This window comes from Humulus lupulus, chromosome 4, assembly GCF_963169125.1.
Source record: "Humulus lupulus chromosome 4, drHumLupu1.1, whole genome shotgun sequence".
Classification (NCBI taxonomy): Eukaryota; Viridiplantae; Streptophyta; class Magnoliopsida; order Rosales; family Cannabaceae; genus Humulus; species Humulus lupulus.
The window spans coordinates 94,642,150-94,657,557 of NC_084796.1; positions in this window are offsets into that span (position 1 = coordinate 94,642,150).

The window sequence follows — 15,408 nt, forward strand, 5'->3', positions numbered from 1 at the left end:
GGTATAAGTTTAGTCCTACTGAAATTGCTAAGGCCCTCAATCTCGTTCCTGTTGAGATTGATGATTCTATTGAGTTTGCAAAGGATCAAGTCTTGTCTGAGTTGGTTGGTCAAGGTATGGTGTGGGAACCAAGCACCTCTCTACGAGTCTTGGATCTCACTCACTATTATAGTGCTCTTTTCAAATTTGCAATGTTTAATTGGATGCCTACCACTCATTCCTCGACCATCACTCAAGACATGGATTTTCTATTGTTCAAAATTAGGACTAGAGTCACCATTGATCTTGCTGCTGTTATTTTTTATCAAATCATGTCCTTGAGTGGTGCCAAATGCAAGGGTCAACACTTGATGTTTCCGCAAGTCATTTACAAACTTTTGGACTCTCAGCATCCTTTGAAGAAGTCCCACGAGACCTTGAATTCTTCTTTGGTTGGTCCTACCTACACTGTCAAAGATGACCATGCTCCGTCCATAGCTCGAAAGGTCAAGGCATTAATTTGGCTGGTTCTGGGCCTGGAAATGTTGTGACTGACACTCCTGCTGTCTCAACTGATCTTGCTTCTGTCCAGACTTGAATTACAAGTCTCTCTGACTGGTTCACTCTCATGGAGGATACTCAGCGCCAAATTCTTACTTCGTTGGCCATTATCAATGCATCCACCACTCCTGCTCCATGACGGTTACTGTTCGCTTTTGATTTATTTTTATTTGCTTTTCATAAATGTACAAGAACACTAGCTATGCCTTTTGTTTGGTTTCGTTTCCTTTGTTCTTTGGCATTTTCTTAGACAATGAGGGGGAGAGAGAGTAACTCTATTTTTTGGTACTTTGATTATTTTGGTTGACCTGCAGTTGTTCATTGTTTTTGTTAACAATTTTTTGTCTTATGCTTTGGTTATTTTTTGCAGGGGGAGTCATTTTGTGACTCTTATGAATTTCAGCACTCACTTGTGTTTTGCAGGGATCTTTTAAAAATAGACATGCTTTGTCTATAGAATTGCCAAAGGGGGAGATTGTCAATCCTAAAATTGGCATATTTTATAGAATTATCTTTTTTATTAAAAGATAAATTTTTGTTTCCCTTATTGTGCTTTTCGGAATTCACTTTCCATTTCTTGTGATTTGTGGAATATTTACATTCCTTATTTAATTGTATTTTATCACAATTTTTTTTATAAAGGGAAGTAATATCTTGCAAATATTCAGTACTTACTCAAAGTCATTTATGGAATATTTGTCTATATATTTTCATGCAGCTCAAGTCTATAAAAATCAGGAAACTAAATCTTTGTTGTCATTAATTGTTATTTCCATCTTGAGCTTTTTGATCCAACACAGGTATTAGCTGTCTCCACCAAAATCGTATCTGTCGGATCAGCATCTTCTAAAAAAGGCAATTCTTCATCAATCAAGAATATCTTCAATTATTCTTTCCTTTATTATGAGATTCTTTCTTAGTCTTTATGAGCACTAAAAAGGACTCTATAAATACGGCTCTAAAGGTAGTGAGAAAAAGTGAACTCTGAAATGCATAATTTGTGAGTGTATTGTAATATTTGTGAGAGTTCCTTCTTTTTATTCAAGATCATAGAATTCACGTGATCTTGTAGAAATATGAGAGTTTAGTTTATGTGGTGAGTTTATACCACGTTCATGAGTGAATACACATTGTAATTTGAACACAACTTTTATAAGTCTTCGGGAGAGGATTTTTACAAGCCTTGCGTCAGGAGGATGCAAGCACTCGCTGGCCATTGAAGGGAGTTCAAGTGGTTGAGTGTTTCAATCAAGATCAGATTAGTGAAGAGAAGTACAACAAAGTTGCAGCAAATCTCAAGAGGGAGTCTTGTTTTGTTTAAGCCAATATTTTGTACTTGTGATTCTTTATTAATTGGTTTTATTCTCTGGGCGTGGCCCCAAGGAGTAGGTTATCCGAAGGGGTTTCTGAACCTTGTAAAAATTTGTTGTGTTCTTTATTGTTTTGCATTGTCTTTTTATTGTGTTCAGTTTCTATCGTAACAAGTTCGAATTCTGTCCCGACAGAACTGAAATCTGTTTCAACATTTAATTACCATTCCGCACTTTAATTAATTCACATGGTTTAATTAATTTGGTAATTACTAAAAACATAATTTCAAAAACAATTAACCCCAATCCTACCTCATAGAGTAGACGAAAATATATACTAAGTATAATGTATGGGCGTTTTTAGTGGGTGTGGTGGTTTTGGTAAATGTTGCTTTCTATTAGCTCGTTCTTTTGCATCATTTGTTAGATCAATATATACTGAATGAAGGATAAAACTACAAGATTGTTGACTCAAATTTGTCATCACTCTTGTTTTGATGATATACAATATTTGATTATAATGTCACTAACCATTCTAGATTTTATAGCAAAAGCATTTATCTTGTTGGAAACAAGTTTACTTAAATGATCAAGACATGTCACCCCATGTGGGTCCCATAGTTTGGCATCTTTTCTCTGAAGTACGGCTCCAAAGGCACTTTTAGCCGGCCGATCGGTTGCTTGCCTGACTGAAGTCAGAGAGCGCCAAAATGCCTTTTGCTTCTCTCTAGAAGTAGACTTACTTCTAGACTTAATACATAGCTAATACCAATTTTATATCATAGTATTAAGCTATAGAAAGTGTTCTAAGCTCTTACTTTGTATAAATCATTCCAAAACACTTTTCACACACTTAATCCAAAATTGTAAGGATTTATTTGTAAGTGCGTTCATCTCACTCTAGGTTCTTAACTAGTATTTATCATCCTTAGAGAGAGTGAAAATCATTATACTTCATATATTCTATCTATCTTTGTAAAGTGAGATTGACCCTTTAAAAATCCGCAAGAGAGGTGAGGTTGGCACTAGAATCACAACAACTTGGGTTAGGTGAGGTTGGCACTGGAATCACAAAACCCGACATTGGTTAGATTGGCACCGAACAAACAATCTGTGTAAGAGGTTTTGGCACACCTTGGTGAAAATTCACTGGTTATAAAAGGATTAGTCAAGTCCTTTAACTTGGCTCATTACTAGAACTCAAAGCTAGGCTTAGCTTTGAAAACCAAGGACGTAGGTGGCTTTAATTCCACTGTACCTTGTAAAAAGAGAGTTTGCATCCCTATAACCTTAAACTCTTTTACATTTATGCTTACTTGATTGTTTACATTGATTCTGTCTATATATTGCATGAAAGTTTCACTAAGTTGCTAGAAATATATAGCTAATTATGAAATTCCCAATTCACCAACTTCTTGGGAGACATTCTTGGGCTAGCAATTGGTATCAAAGCGAGATTCTCATTTTATATGGATTTAACCTTCTATAGTATGGCTTACCATTACATTTGCAAAATAACATGGTAGACGGTTTGAACTCAACTAGGCCACCATTTTTCAATGGTGTAGATTTTGCATATTGGAGAATTAGGATGGAAACATATCTCCAAGCCATGGATTATGATCTTTGGCACATTGTTAGTGAGGGACTGTAATGCCCCGAATTCTTCGATGTGTTTAAAGGCGTGAATAGTAGGCCGGGAGGGCCATACTTGCTTAATTATGTTATTAATTGATAAAATGCATGTATATGTGGATTATATTATAATATGATGTGAAATGCATGCATGTGTGTCCATATTTGTTATTACAGGGGTGAGATGGTAATTTGGCCCGTTGAGGGTAAATTGTTTACTTGGATACATGTTGGTGATATATATTGAGACCACATTATAATGTGGGTTTGTTCGAGCCATTCGGCATGAGACGATCATGGAATGTAAATTATCGGTTTGGTCATAACAGGTTTAAGCTCGGGGCTCGGGGTGAGTCTCAGGGTGTTTTTAATGATTAGAATGTTACCGGGCATTAAAGGGTAACAGGATGTGAATTATTGGTGTTTGAGAGTATTGAGATTAGCGGGAATTGGGAAGCGTTAATTATGATTAACGGGATAAGTGGAAAGTACCAATTTTACCCTTGAAATGATTTTAGAAGCCTTGAATGACCTAGGGGCATTTAGGTCATTTGGTTTGGATATATGTGAAGCTTTAGATGGCTGTAGAAAATAGAATAAAAACAGGGCTTTACTTCTCCTTCCCGTACATCATTCTCCTCCATTTCCTCTTCGGAGTTTTTGAGTTTGAATTGGGGAATTAAGCTAGGAAATCAAGGGGCTGAGTTTGTAGACTTGGTTCAGCCATTGGAGAGGGTTTGATTTCGAATTTGAGGTGAGTTTCAGCCATAACTTTCTGGTTTATCTCTGTTTTAGCTTTGAGTTTTCAGCTTGTAATTCTTTGGTGGATAGTTGGAATTAATGGGAGTTAGGTTGATGTTTTACTTGGGTTTTGATGAGGGTGAGTTGTAGATGAAGTTTAGGGGTTAAATTGAGTGTTAGGTTGGTGTTTTGGATTGGTTTGAAGGGCTGGTTTCAAGGGAAAATGCAGGGGAAGTCAAGCTGGTGTGTGTTTGATTTTTGGCTAACAGGGTAATGAGCCGCGGCATGGCTGTGGTGTGCTGCGGCCCATGGTGCTTGTCAGGGAGAGGCCACCTCTGTTTGAGGGGCACGCCGCGGCGCAGCTAGGGAGGGTCGCGGCCCTTAGTGGCTTTTTGGCCAGAAAAGTGTTTTTAGTTTGGGGATTCAAGCCTTAGGCCTCGGGGTTGATCCTACTACCCGGTTTAGCAGTGTTTGATGTCTTGGAGGCTAGGTTTTGGTTTGGGAACCTTTTGTTATTCATTTTATTGATGGAATCCCATGATTGGTTATGACCAGGTAACCACTAAAGGACCAAAAGGTTGATCGTTCTCAAGGTCGTTCTTTTATTCATTCTAGCTCGAACTAGAGGTAAGAGAACTGCACCCCAAATGTGACATGAATGGTTATTCATGAGGCATGTTGGTTGTATAAATGTGGACATGAATTGATTATGGAATACTTAGCAAATGTTGCTCACTTGTGCATGGTACTGACTCATTAGTCAGATTTGGCAAAGGTGCTAGTATCAACTATGAAGCTGTGACTTATTAGTCAGGTTCGGCAGTGGTACTGGGCACTGGTCACGTTGCGCTGACTCATTAGTCAGAATGGACTTAGCGTGTTAACGCAAGCCAACAGAGATTAGATCTAATCGATTATCTTCATTGAATGACTCAAAGAGCATTAATGCCAGGCCGACCTCAAGGTCGATGAACATTATAAGCACTTGAAGGCTAGTAGCTTAACTAGCAACCACTCTTCCATTTGATCTAGTGACTCGCTTGTCGATCACTCAGTATGGTTTACTAGAACCTATTGAAGGCTAGTGGCTTACCTAGCAGCCACTCTTCCACTTGAATTAGTGACCTGCTTGTCAGTCACTCAATATGGTTTATCAGGACCTCAAGTGATATTCACTCATTTGTTTGAAAGTTTTGTGCTCAGTGTGATTATAATGATAATCATTTGATAGTGTTTACACATAATGTTATGTTTTCTTGCTGGGCTTTGGCTCATGGGTGCTATGTGATGCAGGTAAAGGAAAAGAAAAGCTCACCCAGCCTTGAGTGGAGAGCTTAGGTGGTGATGTGTACATATGCGGCCGCTTGACCACCATGGCCAAGGAGTTCTCAGAGGAACTAGGGGGTTTACCCTATTTTTGCCACTTAGGTCGGCGGGGTTTATAATTTTGGAACAGTAGTGACCTTTTTGAGTTGTAAATAAATTGTAAATGTTCTTGTGGGCCCACGAACAGTTTTATGTATCAATAAAACATATCCTTTCCTTTTTATTTGTTTTCACCTTAACATGTTAATAATACCTAGAACACGTTTTTAACAAAAGGACTTAGGCAATGAGTCAAATTTTCGGTTCACCGTAACTGTTCTGGGGTAACCAGGGCGTTACAAGGACCCTATGTCCCAAAGAAATTCATAGGAGATAAGGAGATAGTAAAGAAATATAAAGTGTTATCCCCAAATTTTGAATACGATGACGTAGCGATCAAAAGTGACAAGTGGAAATACATGGTAGTCAATAAATGTGTTATTAAGAAAGGCAAAAGGTTTGAGATTAATATTTAGAGTTGCAATATTACTGGTCATAAAAAAGCATTCATCTGGTTTGGAAGTGATTTGACCGACCAGGTGAAATTTCTGACCGACCGGTAAGCATTTTTGACTGACCAGTAAAGCGCTTTGGCCGACCGGTAAGGATTTTTGACTGACCAGTAAAGAACATTGGCTGACCGGTAAGGATTTTTGACTGACCAGTGAAGCGCTTTGGCCAACCGGTAAGGATTTTTGACTGACCAGTAAAGCGTTTTGGCCAACCAGAATCATGACCAGTCATCTTGGAGCCAAGTGTATTCGGTTAGTCAAATGTTTTGCCTAACCAGAAGGGTATTTTGGCCGACCAGTCTCACTTCAGAGAGTGGGGTTGGCTGACCAGACAGATCATGATTCTGGGACAAAATTTCAGTAACGACTTCAGCTAGAATTATTCGTACCCACAGCGGGAATCTCTCAGATTATCCCAAAGAAATTGCATATTGTTGTATTTTAAATTTAATTATTAATTAAATATTGGTTAGAGCAACTGAATTATCCCGATTATGAGGGATTTTGATTTGTACGATCCTGAGCCTATAAATAAAAAGCTCATGGCATCATTGAGGGATTCGAATTTTGATTTTCCTGAGAGAGCATTTGTATTCTGAGAGAAATCTTGTATTTTTTTTCATTTACACTTAAGAAACTTAGTTGACACAAGTTCATTTGATCTTAAGTGTAGAACTATATATCACAACTCTAAGTGGATTAGGCTATTACCAACTTATTGGGGCTGAAACACTATAAAATTATCCGTGTCGTATTTTCTCTTGAAGGTTTATTGTAGTTTTGACGTCTATTCGTCGTTGGCCAAAATCGTGGTCAACATTTTGGTGCTTTCATTGAGAGCATGAAGAGAAGAAACACACTATTATCATATCATTATGGTGCCCAAGAATACCAATGCGACCTCCAAGAAGCCAGACACATCTAAAGATCCTACTAGATCAGAAGTTCCTGGCCCTCAAGACCATGAGACTGAACCCAAGGTCTTTCTCGAGGAGATGACTCTAGAGATTGAACAACTCCAAGAAGCCATAGGGGCCTTCCAAGAGGAGATGGCGCAATTCAAGGCTCGGTATGAGTCATTTGCTGAAGAAATGGCCAGACAGAAAGCTGTGTGTGAGCAGCAAAGACGGGAGATGGACGCTAGGAGCGAAGAGATCAGGTGATGGCAGAAGGAGGCCGATAGGCGACACTGTGAGGCTGCACTTGCTCTGGAGGCGGCTACGCAGTTGACCCAGGACAATGCCCAAACTGCAGCACGAGGAGCAGCTACCCAAAGAGCAAGGTATATAGATGCTGGTTGAAAAACTACTGACAGATCCAATTCTCAGGGACTGGACAGAAGCAAGAGTAACCCCCAGGTCGGGAAGATGATGGGGACCGATTCGGAACTGCCTCGAGGCAAAGGGAGAACTCTAGAACCCCTTCTAGGAGCCACCGATCAGAAACTTCTAGATCACAGAGTCGCCGATCGGGCAGTAAAAAGACTCCACCAAGGCAGGATCAAACCAAAACTCCTCGAGGTAAAGGAACTTCATAGTTCAAAGATGGACATGGTCGTGATGAGGCCGATAGTCATCACACTGACCGATCGAAGGAAAAATATGACAACGACTAAAAAGGAGGAAAGGACTGCCCGACACAAATAGGAAGGCCACCACTGCATCCCGGCCAGCAGCGCAGTGGGAGAGAGCACGTCTCGCGCGGTAAGCCTTCTGAAAAAACTCAGAGCACAGTGTTTGATCGGTTGGGAGGATGCACTTCTCAGAAGGATTTAAGAGATGTCATCACTGACAAGAGAAGGACCGTCCCGATCGAAGGGCGAGATCTAACCCGACCTGCCAGCCAAGTAGAAATACTTAATGATAGTGTGCCAGAAAGGAATGCCCGACCAGGCGGTCAAGATCTTGAGCCCCCAACGATCGCCCCAGGCATCCATGCCCAGCTTGATGCGCTAACAGCCGCATTTCCAGGTTTTTCGAAATGACCTTCCGCAATCAATCCGGTAGACCACAGGAGTGGCAGTCCATTTTGTGCCCGAATCAGAGAAGCCCAGCCGCCAGCAAAGTATAAAGCACCGGTACTGCCAGTATATATAGAAAAGGCAGACCCCATAAGGCATGTAGGGAAGTTTGAAGACCAAATGGAGATGCTCGAGGTGAGTGATGATCGTTGTAGAGTTTTCCCCACAACATTTTCCGATACTACCGAAGAGTGGTATTGGAAATTCAAGCCAAACTCCATTACCTCTTGGGAGAGTTTCACGAAAGAATTTTGTAGACAGTTTAGTGTTGGTCAGACTTCTCTAGTTTATGCCAATCACTTAGCAGATATCAAACAAGTGAAGGATAAATCTCTCAAGAATTACATACAGAGGTTCATGAGAGAAGCCAACCGAGTAACTGCTGTTGGAGATGAGGGGAAGATGGTTGCCATATCTGCAAGTATAATTTATCGGAGTCCTTTGTGGGACAGTATACATCACAATCCAATTTCAACACTCCAACAATTTCTTGACCGAGCAGACAAATATATGAAATTGGATGACGCGATTGAGAAAGGAGAGAAGGGCCTAAACAATCCGGGCGGATCAACTGATCCTCCTAAGAATGGTGGGAATGGAAAAAATGGTGGAAAGAAACGTGGAAATAACGGGTCTGACCTCCATGAGGAAAAGAAGGCTAATTCGGGACCACACGACAAGCCAACTAAGTATGAACCTCGGTTCACCAATTACACCACTCTTTCGGCCAGCCGAACATAAATATATCTTGCGAGTCATCAAGAGGTTCCTTACTGAAAACTCCTACCCCATCAGGAAGGAGATGAGTATGAGAGACATGAATAATATCTGTCGTTTCCATGGAGATTATGGTCACGACACAAATGAATGCAACCATCTCAAAGATGAGATAGAGTTTCTCCTCCGGTCGGGGAAGCTAAAAAAGTATCGAGTAGAAAAGACCCAAGAAGAAGGAAGTAACAACAATCCTGGGTTTAAGCGAAAGCGGTCTCCACCCTTATAACCCGAGCCTGTGGAATTCACTTTAGACACTATATGTGGAGGTCCACACCTGGCTGGGGATAGTAACAAAGCAAGAGAGAGATATGCTCGAACACTTCGACATGAGTTGGATGCAGCATCGACATCTGAGGTCATGGCTGTAGAGGAGCGACCTCCAAAGAATCCATGGTATGAAAGTGAGTCTCTCACTTTTACTAAAGATGATGATCATCATGTAAGATATCCTCATAATGACCCACTCGTCATTACAGTCCAAATAGTGAACATGAAGGTGAAGAGATGTCTAGTTGACATGGGAAGTTCTGTGAATATTATTTACAAGTCATCTTTTGAAAGGATGAAATTATCCAATAATGACTTGAAGCCATGCTCTCAAGTTATTTATGGATTTACTGGAGAAGGGTTGCCACCGGCTGGGACAATCAAGTTACTGGTCACAACAGGAGATGCTCCTAGGCACGAGACAGTCATGACAGAGTTTTTGATTGTAGATTGTTCGTCGGCTTATAATGTGGTGATTGGTCAACCACTACTCACGGCCTTGCATGCGGAAGTCTCTATATGGAACCTTTCCATGAAGTTCTCGACCAGTACAAGACTAGGTTGTGTCCGAGGAGATCAAAGAGAAGCTAGAGAGTGTTACAATGCTTCAATAGTTAAAGCACAAAAGGGAGCTAAGGAGAATAATATGATCGTGTGTGTAGATAGAGAAGAAGTAGAGGAGATGGATGTTGGCAAACAAAGCATTATGGTTGTAGCCAACTAGGAGAAAGTGTTAGAAGTTATCAACCAAGAAAGTACTCTTGGTTTCAATAAGCAACAAGCCCCATCCGGTGATGAAGTCACCAAATAGGGCATTGCCCAAAGCGAGGGAATGGACTTTGATCCTCGCTTTGGGGATTTGGATAGTGAAGTGGGACCCATGGAAGAGTTAGAGGAGGTCTTAATAGATGAAAGTGACCTGACCAGAGGGGTCAAAATTGGAAAAAAGTTGAAGTTGGAAGTGAGAGCACAGCTGGTAGAATTTCTGCGAAGGAATCAAGATGTCTTCACCTGGTCTCACAAGGATATGGTGGGTATCTCACCAACTGTGATCAGCCACATGCTCAATGTGGATGAAAACTACCCAGCAGTGCAGCTGAAGAGAAGATTGCTTGAAAAGGAGCGAGTGAAGGCCCTCAAAGAGGAAGTCGAGCGAAGGAAAATAGGTTCATAAGAGGCTTATTACCCCACCTGGGTTTCTGTAACGACCCAAAATCGCTAATATGGCTTAAGGGCCTTGATTAGTGTGTTGGGAGGGCATAATTGGATTATGTGTGAATTTATTGAATTAATGCATGATTGTATGATAAGCCTTCATGTGTGATTATATGAATGTAAGTGTGGTTAAATGTTATATCTGTGAGAACCACATTATTATGTGGGTAGATCTACAGCGTGCGACTTGAGGCGATCCTAGGGAGCTAGATAGCGGGAAAGTCACAACGGGGCTTAATATTTGACTTTGGACAAGTCAGGGGTATTTCAGGTATCGGGTGGTTATTTAGACTATCGGGTTATGGAAATAAATATATGGAGATATATTTGAGGTTAGGAAGCTTAGGCGGGAATTTTGGGGAAATTTACCATTTTGCCCTCGGGGACGTTTCCGGTACCCCGAGCCTTGGGATTAGCTTAGTCACTTAAGGATAGACTTAAGAAGCTTTAGAAAACAGTAGAACAAATTAGACTGATACTTTCCTCTTCCTCTCTTTCTCTCTCAAAGGAAAAACACAGAACCTAGAAATTGTAGTTGGAATCTTCAGGATTGAAACTGGGATTTAGAGGATTAGCTCAAGGGTTAATTGAGGATTCAATCAGGGTCTAAGGTAAGGATTGATTCCCACTCTCTGTTGTTGAAATTCTGTGATTTTGGTTGTGTTCTAAGTGGTTTTTGGGTTTTGGATTTGAAGATTAAATTGAAGCTGGAACCTTGAAGGTTAGCCCAGAAATCTTTTGGAGGATTGATTCTGCAGTTAAGGTAAGCTCGGATTTATGGTTTAATGGCTGAATTTTGGTGTTTCCATGGCTAGTTTTTGTGTTCTTAAGTTAGTAAGTTTCAGAGAATGAAATAGGTTTTTGATGGGTTTCTAATCTAGGTTTCAGCTGGGTTGTGTTGCTGGAATTGTGTGGGAAGTCTTTGGGAAATTGAGTTGTGGAGTTGGGGTAGTTTTGGAGGAGTTTGAGTGAGGTTTAAGAGTCAAAATGGAGGATTTTTTGGGCACAAAGGGTTGGGTCGTGGCTCTGTTCTAGAGCGCTGCGACCCTACGAAGCAAAGGAGCCAGGGAGGCTTGGTCGAAGGGCAGCGCCGCGGCGCGTGTCTGCCCTCTGAGGGGTTTGGTTTTTCTTTTTAGGGGTAGGTCGTGGTTAGGTTTCAGGGGCCACAGCCCTTAGGTGCATCTTTGATCTTTTGGCAATTTTAAGCGCGGGAACCTAACCTAAGGTACTCGGGATCGATTTCACCACCGTGTTTGGTGGAATTCGATGTCCCGGAAGCTAGCATTGTACTCGGAAACTTTTATTTGAATATTAATGGAATACATTACCTTGGTTGTGACTAGGTGTTAAGCTAGGGCTCAGGAAGCGGATCGTGCTCGAGATTCGTCACTCATAGTCGGTGAACGTGGAAATTAAAGGTAAGAAAACTGCACCTGGTTGTGTATTTGTAATGGGACTAAGGGTTCTCTAATATTTATACTTTGAAAGGATGGTATTATGCCATGTAAATAGTAAACCACGGCCTAAGAGTAGCCAAGGTTACACTAGAGCACAGGGCGCGGCTCGGCCACTGGTAGTCGAGGACAGCTTATTATGCACTAAGCTCGGTTTAAGCGGGCCGAAGTCAGTGGGATAAACAGAGGGCGCGGCCTAAGTTGTTGGCCCTAATAATCATGTAACTAGATTGTTGTTAATGCTTGGTTTCATCTTTGATTCTAAATACGTTCTATGTGGTTAATATGAGTGCTAAGTATTTGATTATGCTTATAAGACTATTCATTTGTTATTGTTGTTTGTGATGCATATTATGTTTTCTTGCTGGGCCTTGGCTCACGGGTGCTACGTGGTGTAGGTATAGGCAAGGGAAAACTTGATCAGTCCTGACTTGGAGGGCTCTGTGAGCTGAATGTACATGACCAGCTGCTCAGCCACCACGGTTGTGAGGACGACAGGAAAAGGAGAGCTATAAACATCTGTTTTGCCTTAGAATGGTTGATGGTTATCTATATTATGGAGATTCTGTAAACCGGCTTTTAAACACTGTTTCTTTTTGGGATCCCATGTTTAAAACTGTTTAACTATATAGAGTCTATCTTTTGAGACCAAAACCCTTTTAAACCCTAGCACATTTATGGTTAGTGACACGTTTTTAATTAAATGACTTGATTAGCAAGTCCAGCACCTTTATAAGTACATAGTGTAGCGGTCTTGGCTATCCAGGGCATTACAGTTTCAAACCCAGTATTAGTGCCCAAGTCCAATGGGAAGTGGAGGACTTGCGTGGATTTCACCGATCTGAATAAAGCATGTCCTAAGGACTGTTTTCCTTTACCAAGGATAGACCAGTTGGTTGATGCAACTTCTGGTCATGAAACTTTGTCTTTCATGGATGCTTACTCAGGGTATAATCAGATTAGTATGCATCCTCCCGACGAGGAGCATACCAGCTTCTGAAAAGACATAGGGCTGTATTGTTATAAGGTTATGCCATTCGGCTTGAAGAACGGAGGAGCCACCTACCAGCGTCTAGTGAATGGCATGTTTCGTGACTTAATCGGCAAAAACATGGAGGTGTACGTAGACGATATGCTGGTAAAGTCAAAGGAAGCTGAAGGACATGTACGAGATTTGGAGGAATGCTTTGCGGTACTGAGAAAGTACCGCATGAAGCTGAACCCCCTCAAATGCTCATTCAGAGTAAGTTCTGGAAAATTCCTTGGGTTTATTGTCAACTCGCGAGGAATAGAAGTGAATCCTGAGAAGATAAAGGCACTCGCAGAAATGAAGTCTCCAGCTTGGATTAAGGATGTACAAAGTTTGACTGGGCGGATTACTGCTCCAAGTAGGTTCATTTCCAAATCAACGGGCAAATGTGTCCCATTTTTTAACTTACTTAGAGGAAGCAAAAAATTCGAATGGACAGAGGAGTGTGAGCAAGCTTTTCAAGCCATAAAGAAACATTTGGCTCAACCTCCTGTTCTTTCAAAACCAGTAGATGGAGAAGACCTTTTTATTTATTTGGCAGTCACAGAGCATGCTATCAGTGTTGCTCTAGTGTGAGAAGAAGATAAGGTGCAGCATCCAATATATTATGTTAACAAGCGGTTGATAGGAGCGGAGTCAAGGTATCCCGTGATCGAAAAGTTGGCCTATTGTTTAGTACATCTCGCAAATTGCGACCGTACTTCCAGGCACATCCCATTAAAGTACTTATCGACCAGCCCTTACGCCAAGTCTTACAGAAACCAAAATCTTCTGGTTGTTTACTTAAATGGGCGGTCGAATTGGGCCAATTTGAAATCAAATATCAACCGAGGTCCGCCATTAAAGGACAAACTTTGGCAGATTTCATTGCTGAATGCACTGGGATTCTTGATCTTCTCGACTGACAAGAAAATGTGACTGGGCAGAGAGAGAATTTTCCTACCTGGAAACTTTTTGTTGATGGGTCATCAAATGAACATCATTCAGGAGCGGGAATTATATTGATCACACCTGAGCAACATCGAATTCATAGCGCGTTGAGGTTCAGATTTAATGCTTCTAATAATGAGGCAAAGTATGAAGCCCTCTTGGCAGGATTGCGACTGGCTAGAGATGTTCATGCCCGGTCGGTCGAAATAAATAGCGATTCCCAGTTGGTGGTCTACCAAATTTTAGGGAAATACCAGGAAAGAGGTTTGCGCATGGTGGCATACCTGAATAAAGCCAAGGACTTGCTAGCACAATTCGAGGAATATACAGTCAAGCTAGTACTCCGAGAGCAGAACTCCAATGCAGACGCTTTGGCTAAATTGGCTAGTGCAAAAGATGCTGAAACTTTGAACATAGTACCAGTAGAATACTTGACAGAGCTAAGTATTAATGAGTAGGAAGCTATGCCCATCACATTAGCTAACACTTGGATGACACCCATCATTACTTACCTTGAGCAAGGAATCCTACCAGATAATCGCAATGAAGCCAAGAAGATTATGAGGCAATCTGCTAGGTATATTATGATGGATGGGGTATAATATAGAAGAGGGTACTCTATGCCACTGCTTAGATGCATAACACCCGACCAGTTAAAAAACTTATTGATCGAAGTGCACAAAGGATTCTGCGGAGATCATGTTGGGGGCAAAGTCTCTCCAAAACGATTTTGCGGCAAGGGTTTTTCTGGCCTACAGTGAATGAAGATTCCATGGAGTATGTGAAGAAGTGTGATAAATGCCAGAGATTTTCTAAAATACCCAGGGCACTTCCGAATGTTTTGAAGCAGATGCAGAGTCCATGGCCTTTTGCAGTGTGGGGAATTGATTTGACCAGGAAGCTACCCAAAGGAAAAGGAGGGGTGTAGTTCGCGGTAGTTTCTGTGGATTATTTCACTAAGTGGACCGAAGATGAACCACTAGCAACAATCACCTTGAAGAAAGTGTTAGACTTTGTTGTTAAGAATATAATATGTCGCTATGGTCTGCCCAAGAAGATAGTCTCTAACAACGACACTCAATTTGATAGTGACTTGTTTATTGATTTTTGCACTAGACATGGCATTATAAAAAGTTTCTCCTCGGTAGCTCACCCACAAGCCAATGGGCAAGTTGAAGCTGTGAATAAAACTTTAAAGGATACTCTAAAAAAGCATCTAGAACAAGCTAAGGGTGCTTGGGCAGAAGAATTGCCAGAGGTTCTTTGGTCGTACAGAACTACTGCCCGGATAGCAACTGGTCATACTCCTTTTTCCTTGGCATATGGATATGAGCCATGTTGCCTGTCGAGGTCGACCCACCATCCCATCGTTGAAGTACGTATGACCAGGAGGAGAATCACCAATTGTTAGCTGAATCTTTGGACTTTGTTGAAGAAAAACGAGAAAAAGCAAGCTTGAGAGTTGCTGCCCATTAGCAAAAAGTCTAGGACCAAACTGGGAGGGACCGTATCAAATTGAGCAAGTCTTGCCACCCGGCACTTACAAACTTTCTCGACTAAATGGAGAGCTAATTAGGAACTATTGGAATGGCGAGCACATGAGGAAGTATTA